The following is a 12205-nucleotide window of genomic DNA, read 5'->3' as shown; positions in this document are numbered from 1 at the left end:
GGCATGTATTCATAAAAAAGGTACACACCGTCTTTTACTAAAAGCTCTGAGGACTGAGAGACTGGTTAGACTGAGATAAGAAGCATGACAAAATGAAGATTATGCTCTTATTATGTTTCCTAATCTCAGTTTTACAGAAATTAAAAAGTGTGGAAGTTACGTGCACTTGCACGACTACTGGATGTGACTGAAATGAGTTCCAGTTATTTAAAACATGGAACATTTGTGACTAGAAACATGCAGTCATATAAACAATTTTCAATTTGCTGTGGTTTGGAGGATTTTGTTAAAAATATTGCGAAAACGATCAATTATTTTGAATAAAACTGACATAGAAATGAGAGATGAAACGGTGAGACTGAGATAACGAGATCGAAAGAGAAATCAAAGAATTTTTTTTGAGTCTGCTTGTTTGTTAGAAAGTTGTTTATAGTGGTGTTTAGCTGCAAAGTGTGGTTGAATGTTTCTTATCTTGCAAGTGTGCTTCCTGTTGTTCATGTGTGTGTTCCTGCTATGTGTGAGAAGAGAGAGACTAAGATAAGTAAATAGTAGGGCTGGGCCATATCGGGCAACGAGAAGAAAATGAAACATCGCGATAGAACATGGGTAAAACGCGCATGAGCAGTGCCTTTGTTTTCGCACATGGTGGAAAAAGCGTGCCGGCGACGGAGAATGAGATGGGCGAAAGCAGATTGTAGAATGAAACAGTTGAACCAGAACTGGTTTGTAGAAATGCTGCAACTTCAGTGGTGTGGAACTGGTTTAGCTTTCGTCCGTCAGATACACAACAAAGCACTATTTTTGGTAGAGCATGCTAGCGGGCCGTCGTTATTACCGTGTTGTTTGGAAAATGTGGCACACTTAAAATAAATCCTTTGATTTTTCTGAAAATCGACAGAGCCCCTTATAATCCCGTGTGCCTTGTGCATGAATTCTGGTTGTGTTTACTGACCTCGAAACAATTTTCTGTCGTACACGGCGCTCAAAAATCTGTCAAATGTTTTAGTATGACGCACTGCTTGATGGATTGTCGGAGCATTACGGCTATCGTAGGCAGGAGCTTCGCAGAGTGATACATACTGTTGTTTGTGTATAACCTCTTTTTAAGTTTTGTGGATATTATACATGGTTATGCTGAGGATATGTCGGCCAATTTCCACTGGAAATGCCTTTTGGTTAAACTGTCAGCAAGGAATTTGCATTTGCACTGTTAAATTTTATATAACTTTAATGCACATAAAAAACAGCTGCTTGTTTAAATGAAAATACATTGATGTTTTTTTTTTTTACACTAATAAAGTTGTGGAGTTGTAAAGCATTTTGTCTAGTGTCAGTTATATCGTCAGTTATATCGTTATGGCAAATTTTCAAATGTATATCGCGATAAATATTTTTGGTCATATCGCCCTGCTCTAGTAAATAGACTACTACTTTTATAATACTTTTCTATTCAATTTGAGCTCACTTGAGCAAGTGGTTTCTTACTACAAGCCCCATGCATACAACACTTTTTTTTTTAACAAAAAACTTAATATTCCCACACACATACTTGGATTGATGCATTGAGGGGCAACTTTGAATCTTGCCCAAGGATACTTTGAGGTACAGGTTGGAGGATAGGGGGTTGGACAACCAATGTTCTGATTGGCAGACAACCTACTCCACTCCCTGAGTCACAGCCAACTCAGCAAGTAAAGGAAGAGAAAAGCACAGTACAAGTATAAAAACAACCAACCACCCAACCAGAAATAACTAGATAACCAGACTGACAAACCAGTCTGGCAGGAAACCCAACCGGTAGTTTAGTTCAGCTAAAGAACATTTCTGAGCTGTTTACATTTATACTGCATGTGTAACAACTTGAAGTAAGCCTTCTGATGGTGAAATCACTTTTGTCCAGTGCTCAGATTTGGAGTGACTGTTAAAATGCAGAATAAGCCAGTGATACAGTGCAGGTAAGTAAGTGGTAACAGTAGCTAATATGTTACATAGAAGAGACAAAAGAAACTGAAATAGGTTCAAAAACACTTAGAGAAGATACTTTCCTGTAAACTGTGTTTTAGTAAATACAGCAGATTCCAGTCAACCAGTTTTCCTGATTTCCTGTTTATGTGGGATTGAGGCCGGCTTTTACATTATATTTATTAAAACCACTGCCTCCCAGAGAAAATGGGATTTATTAATGGACTCCACATTTTAAATATTAAAGAGAAGAGATCGGCTGGTTCTGTGCCAACTAGATGCATTTTTGCTTGTTTAAACATTTTAGATTTTTTTTTTCACTTTTTGCAACAAATCAAATCCATGCTGCCAGTTGCACAATTTAAAGAAGCACCAGAATTCAGTTTATTTCTAAGATGCTGTTAAGCTTTTTATATTGTGGGCGAATGAGGTGCATGGGGTGACTGATGCATGAATGTTATTTGTTTCTAGTTACTGTCTGTAAGAGCTGGTAATTTTTGCTTCATATTAGAATGTACTGTTCATATATTACAACTGGAGTCTCTGCACCAGCGCAAAAGCCACATGCTTACAACATACAACACAAATGATCTCACTTACTCCATGGGGAAATAGCACTTTAACAGCCCTCTGTAAATTTGTGTTTTATGTCTCTATTGCCCAGCTGGAACATTTGCTGAATGCTGCATTTTGATGACTATATTCACACAAAGCAGTCACCTGCTAGTAACTGATAGTTTTTCCGTACCTGAATAACTACGTTAGTGATGCAGCATTGGAGGGGGGCTTGGAGAAAGATGAGTGACAGATGTATCAGGATGTGATTCATGAAATAAGATGAGCTCAGTAGAGGAAAACCAGTCAGAGATGGAAACTGGGCTTTGTCCTGTCACCCTTGATTAGGCCTTTTTACTGTTTCCCCTTGTTACTTCCATGATTTTTTTTCCTCCTTTGTTGAAGGTTGTCATGACAATATTGAGCCCAGTTTCCATGGAGAGAGGCTGAGCCTGAGCCATTTCACAGTTTGATTCACTGGTGCAACACCGTGGAAAAGAAACCATTCTGACTTATTTTGCCTGGTGGCATAATACACGTCTTCTTTTTTATGTGGCTTTACGTGTAGGTAATGCAGAGGGTGACTACTAATGTTATTTGAAGGCTCTTTTGCCATATGTTTAAATTATGCATCATTATTGGCATACGGTGACCCAGCAATTCTAAAAGCTCTTTGGTGTGTGAATGTGTGCGTGAATGGGTGGATGACTGGATGTGTAAAGCGCTTTGGGGTCCTTAGGGACTAGTAAAGCACTATACAAATATAGGCCATTTATCATTACTAAAGCATGTGAAAAGTTAGGACTGGATCAATTGATTGAACTGACCTTTGCAGAATTTATTCAGGTTACGAGACGGTCTGTGCATTTATTCACATCAAGCGTTTGCTTTTCTGTTCTGAGTGACAAAATGTTTCCAGGCTCAGAAGATACTTTTACCTATCTCTGCAATTTAAGATCACAAGTGCATGTTGTAATTATTGTTTCAGTTCTTTTGTCAGAAACAGTTGAAGCAGCTTTGAATGTCTGCAGCGATGCCATATCAAACACATCAGAATCCAAAGCAGCTGCACCACACTCAGAGGATTGGTATTGAGGTTATGGTTGCTATGCAGATGGCGCTTTGGGGCTCAGCTTTCTTTTTTCAACGTTTCTCTCTCTACTTTCTGAGTTCAAGCATCATGCCACTTTAAAAACAACCTCAAAATTGCCTTTCAGAGCTCGAGCAGATGCACAGTAAAGCTACACATCCGCCCAAGAGACGCCATCATCATTATCATCTGCTGCTTCTTTAGTGCTTGGTTTGAAATTAAAACCTTAATGAAATAAAATTACTAACATCTTTATTTTAGGTCACAGTAAGGTTGTGGCACTGAGGACACAAAGACACAACTTATCACACTGTCTTTTCCTATAAATTATCTTATATTTGAAAGAATAAAATGGCTTTTAGAATGGTGTCTTGGGTGTATAGTAGCACAGTAAATACTAGAGATGGCACGATACCACTTTGTCCGATACCGATACCGATATCATAAATTTGGATATCGGCCGATACCGATATGAATCCGATATAGTGTTTTTTAATCAATAAAACTGTTTTTTTAATATCTTGCTGCATTTTGTATAAGTTCAAACTCAAATTAAAAAAAAAAGAAACACTAAAGCTATTCTATGCAAAAAATACACTGAAAAAGATTCACTTGGTAGTGAGACTCCAAATGCTCAACCAGACCACCGACAGGTCCTGCACGCCACAGCCTCTATCACGTGATGCACACTGCTCCCACGTGCTACGGTTACAAGCCGAGTTACGCCATGTCGCAAGTTTTGTGAGGTGCTTTTTTGATATTTAATGAATCGGATTACATTTTTTTATTTCTCTCCGATATCCGATCCAGTAATTTAGGTCAGTATCGGACCGATACCAATATGTAATATCGGATCGGTCCATCTCTAGTAACAACACGTTCTCACTCCCAAAGCATAACATTTTACGCTAGGTGACAAATCGTCAACATATTACGTTTTCGGCTACCCACCACGTTCCTAAATGACGACCTCGGAAAAATGAGGAAATATGAGAACCATATGGACTCAATCTACACATGTTCACCCTTTTTCTTCAAATCACTTAGAAACACGCTATTTAACATCATTAAAGTCCTGGTTAAGATCAGGAAAAAGGTTATGGTTAGGGCTAGGGATAAGGTTAGGTTTAGGTCTGGAATACAGGGCTGGAACGTCTATTACCGCGGGAGCGTCATTGCACTGGATTTCGGCCATAACCCGCCGCGTACCATAAGAACGCCGAAGGTCTCCTTTTGCGTTCCTCAGGAACGCCGCGGGACGTGACAAAACGTCGGCATGTTACGCCTCAGGAGTGAGAACGGGCTGCTAGTAAATACTAAAGGAAAAGATGCGTGTCATATGTCAATTACTTAAAGATATCCTTATTTTTCTGTAGCGCTTTTAAAAATGAGTATTTTTTGAGACATCCTCTCCAATTAGGCTAGTAAGGAATAAATAACTTAAGCTATAAAGCTAGCTCGTGATAAACTAGTGTTCGACTGTTGATGAATAGAGATGATGGTGTAAGAAACATGAGCCAGACTGTAATAAAACACAATTATCAGGATGATCAGGTCTGTCTTCAGCTGTGATGCCATCAATCCATCTATTTTCTTCCACTTATCATATTTCAGGTCATGAGGGGGTTGGAGTCTAACCTCACAGACCAAATATGTGTTACTATCATAATAGCCTTAAACTGAAAAGCCACAAGAACAAAATGCTAAATATTAAGTAAAAGCAGTCCAACCATGTGAGCAGGGATGAAGAAGTAATGATCTGTGAAGAGCAGGAGAATTATTTCTCAGTCAACTACCCTAAAGGGAGTTCAGCCCCACAACAGAAGCATTATGTTTGGCAGAAGGCCGGCCACTTGTAGGTCACTAATGGACAGCATTCCCTGCTCTCCTGTGTCTATGTGTGTGTTTGTGCGCGTGTGCGTTCGTGTAAAAAGTAGAACCAGGAATGAAAGAACATTTATATTGGCCTTTGAATCTACAGCTCCATCAGTGCTGACCCTGGCGGACTGTAAATCAGACTCCCACTCTTGCCACGGCTCTTTTTTATTTTTTTAATGTCTTTTTCTTATTCTAACCGCAACAAACATGGCTCAAACCATCAGCAACAAACCCTCTGAACACCCTCTGTAATCAGAAATGACATTGTATTTGATTTAAATTGGTACTTGAATTCTAGCTGGCAGGCTTTCAAGCCTGATTAAGGCTCAACTTATCCTCAGCTGGGGGTGGATGTAATGTGTTATGACTGAGCACTAACAGAGATGAAGTTTACTGGATGTAGCTTCAAAAGGAAGGGCGACTAACAGCTAAGTTAGTCGCTAACAGCATGTGACTGAAATAATACCAAAACAAAAGGTTTGATCAGTGTGGTTTTATCGCTGTTGCTTAGCATGTGTCCTCGTACATCCACTATATCACAGAAGTTATAATTGCTATTTGCTATTTCCCCCGAGGCTCAGATGTTGTGCATTCACATCTTAATAAGTGATCAAGTTGCAGCTTATGAGTCATGGAGCCAGAGCAAGGCCCGGGCATTCATTACAAGCTCATCAAGGATCATATTCATTATATGGAAAAATAAATAAACGGTGAATAATGAAGGTGCCAGTTTACATGCATTAGGGGCTAGATGCATGGTGTTATATATGTGTGTTTGTAAATGGGAGTGGCACACAGTCTGTCAACTGTGAGGAAGAATGGAAATAAGCATAGTTATCAAACACAGGATGTCTCTTTAAAAGATATTATATTAAATATTAGAATATTAAAAATATAGACTTAACATATTTAGCTTTAAGATATTTGTGAAAAAAGAATCACTACATAAAGTACAAAAAAGCGTGCACACATTAGTAGTTGTTACATGAGAAAACAACACACTGTGTGTACTCAGCCTTTCACCCCTCACGTTTCCTGACAATCAAACATGCTGGTCATGTTCCTGCCCTGGAAAAGGATCACGTCTCAATAATGTGCCTTCAACAAATGGCTTGGTTGGATTTGCGCCAGCTGGTTAAAAAAAAAAAAACACAAAACAAAACAAACAGAAACAAAAAAAACAACCTGCTTCTTCTTAACGCTTTTCTGAGAAGCCCACCCTTAGCTGTCGGACTGTCCTTGTAAACAGTTTGACAATAGTTTGTTTCCAAGAAGACTTTTTCTTGTGAATCTAAGTCGGCTTAACTAAGGGGGAAGTTTCTAGAAGTTTGAGTGTTTGCTGGACAGCTTAAAGCTCTATGCTGCCAATTAGTAAATTCGCGTCACTGGAGATGAGATTCCTCTCAGAGAGGATGGATGTCTTCTGTAAGAGCTCGACCATTATTACATCAAAAGACAGGCGGGAAATAACTTTGCTATTAGCATGTGCATTTGCCTTGTCAAGTGTTTGAAATGCTGGATCGATTTATTCCCATGCAAACACTTCCTGAATTTCTGAAAGGAAATAACTAAACAAATGGATAATAGAAGTAAACACTTGGAGCGTATGAATATTTATCGCTCCTCAAAAATCTTTCTTTTTCACATATTGCAAAGTTTTGTTAAAACGCTTTGTACTTTTAGCCTCAAAGTACAAAGTACATCATTAGGAATGCATAATGAAGCTTTTATTGTATTGTGAAATCAATGAGGAGTTAGAGAATGAGAACATACACTCTTTCTCTCGCGGCGCTCTAATCAGTGCCCACTGCTCTTCAGCTGTCATGGGGTGTTTCAGAGCTGCACTCCAACACAATGGCTGAATCGGTGCAATTATCCCTCTTGACTGGGCCATTAAATGCCTAATGCATTAGTGATAACCTCCTACCCCACCCCACCCATCCCCACCCACTCACAGGTAGCTAGAGAGTCATTGAGGCATCAACGTCGTCCTTTTATGAACTGCTGTGTTACCTTCAAATTCTTAACGAGTTGTCAAAGAATTGTTAGTTTTCTGATGTTATGTCAGGTATCCTGCTTTGATTGTGGATTATGTGACTTGAAGCTGTGTTTGAAGAGACCTAGAGGGTTTTAGATGCTCACGTTGTCATCATGTTCTGTTCACCGGTCTGGTGAACACAAAGAAAAGCTGAGGCTGATTAGCTTTCAGTTAGAGAAATTAGATTTTTAATCCAGTGATTCAGGAATATAAATCATTGGTTCCGCTAACCTTCAGCTGGTTGTGGAAGAAAACTTTATCAAAATCCTTTAGGACGCATCGTTTAAGAACCACAAACGTCTGCGCAAATTGCGACCAATTTTAGATATCGTCCATTCGTTTTCTTAACAGCTTATTCAGTTAGGGTCATGGACCGGAGCCCCCGTAGAATACATTAGACTAGAGCTGAATACAGTCTTTGTTAAGGCAATTTCAACTGCGCTCTCCACAGATTATCTTATTTCTTTAATGTTTAAAAAAAGACAAAAAGACCAAAAGCTGGATGCTGTTTCTAAAAATAACTTACCAGGGAAATGTTCCTCGAGAGGAATATCTCAAATGTTGATCAACTTCACAGCAATCTGTTAAACAGAAATCAAGCTGCCTGAGAGAAAATCCAATAGGACTACAAATAGACACAAAGAAATTAAAGTACGCATCATATTCTACATTTTTGTTGACCATAAAACATTTTTGTAGTTTTTTCCTCTCTGCACCACTACAGTGGATTTTAAATCAAACGACTAACATGTGATTAAAGCTCAGACTTTCAGGGTGTCATGGTCCTGGGTCATGTAACCCAGTATTCTGAGTTTCTTGATGTTTTTGTTATTCCTTTCAGTCTAGCTTCATTTCAGTTTATCTAGTTACATTCTGTCATGCCTAGGTTACAGTTTTAATTCATGATTTATCAAGCTCCCCATTGGTCTCATCCCTGTGTGAAGTTTTCTGTGTGAAGTTTTCTGTGTTAAGTCTTCGTGTGTTTATCTGTCATGTTTCATGTCCAAGTTTTCTTTGTTTGTCTAGTTCAAGTCATGTCTGGGTCTCGTTATGTTTCCCGTTTTATTTTGAAGGATCCTTGTGTTTTTTGTTTATTGTATTTAGCTTCACGTCCCCTGTCCTGTCATTATGTTAATTGTTGTCAGCTGTTTTCCCCATGTGATTCCGCTTCCCCTGATCATTCCTTATGTGTACTTAATCCGTGTGTTTCTGCTCAGTCGGTGTCAGATCGTCTGTTATCCTCACCTCATCTTTTCATAGTTTCTGTTATTGTGTCACTGTTTCATAGCCTGCCTAGTTACTCTGTGTTCATAGTTTCTTCATAGTTCTTTCACAGAGTGTCATAGTCTTTTTGGGTCACACAGTGTTCTTGGTCTCCTTAGTTTTCCCAGTTTCAGTGTTCTCTAGTGTTTTTGTCATGCCATCAGCCACAATAAAGGCTCGCTTTATTTTTGGAAACCTAGTTCTGTCTCCACCGTGTCTGCATCTGGGTCTACCTCTTCTTCACACCGGCGCACCCCGCCGTGACAAAGGGTTTATCATAAGTGCGTTACATTAAATGTTTATGACTTACAACCATTTATGCACATTTTATGAGCCTCAAAAAGATTGTTTTCCAGAACAGTGCAAACTCTTTTAGATGTTTTCTGGCAAAGTCTAATCTGGGTTTTTTATAATTGAGTGTAAACAGTGTTTTTTACCTTGTTGTAAAATTTCTGTATTTCTATTAAGGTGTTACTTGATTTAAGACTTTGACACTGACCTCCAGAGTGTTGTTTACCTGGTGCAGATGTTGTGAAGCTGTTTTTCCTGACCTGGAAATAATTCTCGGATCTGTCTTCTGTGGTCTTCCAGCTTTTTGATGTGGTGGGGCTGACCAGTGTCATTCCTTCTTTTTACAAAATGTACCAGATTGTTGATTTGACCACTCCAGTGTTGGTTTATGGGCTTGTTTGTTTATGCCTCTGATGGATCCTGGCACCTCTACACTCGCTCTTGCTTCCTGGTGCTATTCAAAGACTCTTCCTGTTTACCTCTAACCTTTCAACCCCACAGATACAGATAGCTTTTATGCGAAGATGAATGTGAACATAAATGCTAAAAAAGGAAACCATATGGGAGAAATTTCTCAGTACTGGAGTGTTGTTTTTGTTTTTAACTTCCCGTGTTTACATGTTAAGCTTTCTATATGCACCTCGCAGCTTTTGCAGGGCATTCTGCCTTGCGTTGCTACAGTGCTGTAGTTGAAAAAACAGCCCTCTGATTGTTCATCTCGAGATATTTGTGGCTTCTGTGCAAAGGTAAATATGAATTGTTCTTCTCTTCACAGTTGGGGCTGATGATGCTGCTATTGAGGAAAGTTGGTTTTCAGTTGGTGTCCAGGTCTCAAGCATCGTGGTGATTGAGTGTGCATGGAGATAACGGCTCCTGTCCCCACAGCTCTGAGGTTTTTCTGAGAGGCATCATCTATGAGATCTTTTGCTTAACAACATTACATTAACATTTCTTCATAGTTTCTGTCTTTATTTCTTTCATCCTTCTCCCTCTCCACATGTCTGCCTTTATCTCATTAAATTATTTGGTGTGATGCACATTAAATTTGGGTGTTTCTTAAACTTCTCCCCTTACTTCCTGCTTCCCTTCTATCTGCGTCAGATAACTGACCTCTCCAACTCTCCCACCAATGCACGAAGCCTTGTACTCAACTTGCTGCTCATCCAACAGGAAAAAACAAACGGAGTGGAAACAGCTGCCTCTTGTGACCTGCTCTACCTGTTTCTTTGTGTCCAAATAGTCTCACAGCTAATTATGACTGTTATCCTTCATCACTTTATATACATATATGCATATATTTAGACATCAGTTTTAAATGTTGCTGTAAACCAATTTACTTGGTAGACATCAGTTAAAGAATTATAATTCTCCAGACATCAAACCGGTAACTGAAACTGATTTCTTGACTTTGTAACACTGTATTTATTTATTCCCTTATAACTGAGGGGGGATTCCATTGATTTCCAACATAAAAGTCTTTTTTCAGGTGTTGAGGAATGCTTTGTGAAAGATGTCAGAAAGAAGTGAACTCTGTAACTTGCTCCTAATCTCTGTCTGAGGCTACGTTTCCTACTTAGTTGTTGAAACAGCACTGCAGGTACGAAGAGGTTAAATTCAGCATCAGTATAATCTCTGCTTTTTAAAAAACTGTCAATCATGTGTTTGGCTAAAAGATAAACAACCCAGAAGGCAGAATTTTCCAAATATCCTCAATCAGGGGCAGGGATAGCTCAGAGTGCTACCTACACACTGCTCCCCTGTGCGCCTGCTTAGTGGCTGCCCACTGCTTCACTGAGTGAATGGGTCAAATGCAGAGAGATTAATTTCCCCACGGGATCAATAAAGTATACATTATTATTATTATTATTATTATTATTATTATTATTATTGTTATTAGTCTGTGTAGTGTTGGCTTGAAGCTAACTGTGCCTGTCAGCTAAATATGATGAAATTAGACTGACAAGTTTAAAAAAGTTATAGAACAAATTATTTCCAACACAGTTGTATGAAAACAAGACAACGATTTGGCAGGAGAGGTGCATAAAATATATCAAAGTATTACATTTTGAGAGTGTGTGCTACTCTGCGTTCTTCTTATGGTAAATGGACTGATTCTTATATAGCGCTTTTCTCCTGGAGTACTCAAAGCGCTCTATACAAGATGCCTCATTCACCCAATCACACCCACAAGCACTTCTAAACTCAAGGACAACTAATAAGCATTCACACGCCGATGAACGCATCGGAGGGCAATTTGGGGTTAGTATCTTGCCCAAGGATATTTGGCATGCAGACTGGAGGAGCAAGGAATCGAACCACCAACCTTGTAATCAGTAGCTGATCTGCTCTACCACCTGAGCCACAGCCACCCCTTTTTCCTTACCGTCACATTAGTTATAAAGTCCCATTTTGGAGCTATTTTGACTCTGCACTCCAGTTTTGAGACTATTAAAACCACACCCTGTATATAGCGGATGGATATCAGCAACTGGTTTTTGGATCTCTGCAGAGCCTGAAGGTACACAGTACTGGGTGAAAGGCTGGATTAACATGTCACTAGCTGACTATGGAGCTTGGATAGGTGAATTCAGAAACTATGGCTGTCACACAGGCGCTGATAATAGGGATACAATAACTAAAGTACCAAAACACAACTTGTTGGTGTGTGTGTAAGTATATCAACCCTATCAAAGGGTAAATTATTTGAATTAATGGAGGCTAAGCCTAACAGGCGTCCAATTTGGAGTCCATTGGGCATGGGTGTGGTGATGATGATGATTCAAACGTTAAGAAAAGTTTCACAGTGAGAAAAAAAGCCACCATCACAATTGTTATAAAGGGTGGGACGAGCAAAGGAAACCCAACAGTTCTTTGCAAACCTGATTATGGCTGCTGTGGAGCTGGATATTTTAACGTGACTGTTTGTGAGGATTTTATTTTATCTTTTTTTTAATTTATTTATTTATTTTTAACCCAGTCTGAGGTGGACAATCAAGGAGCTGCAAATTCTACCACTTTTTTTTATTGGCTTACTATGATGTCCAAGCCAAGAAAAGCAGAACTGACTTTTCTTTTTGGAAAAACAGTCAACGCTTTAGATTTGTGCAGGTAACGACGATTATTTCCTT

The sequence above is a fragment of the Neolamprologus brichardi genome, chromosome 20 (assembly GCF_056152115.1).
Source record: "Neolamprologus brichardi isolate AB-2024 chromosome 20, ASM5615211v1, whole genome shotgun sequence".
NCBI classification, from domain to species: domain Eukaryota; kingdom Metazoa; phylum Chordata; class Actinopteri; order Cichliformes; family Cichlidae; genus Neolamprologus; species Neolamprologus brichardi.
Note: the sequence above shows the minus strand (reverse complement) of the source record.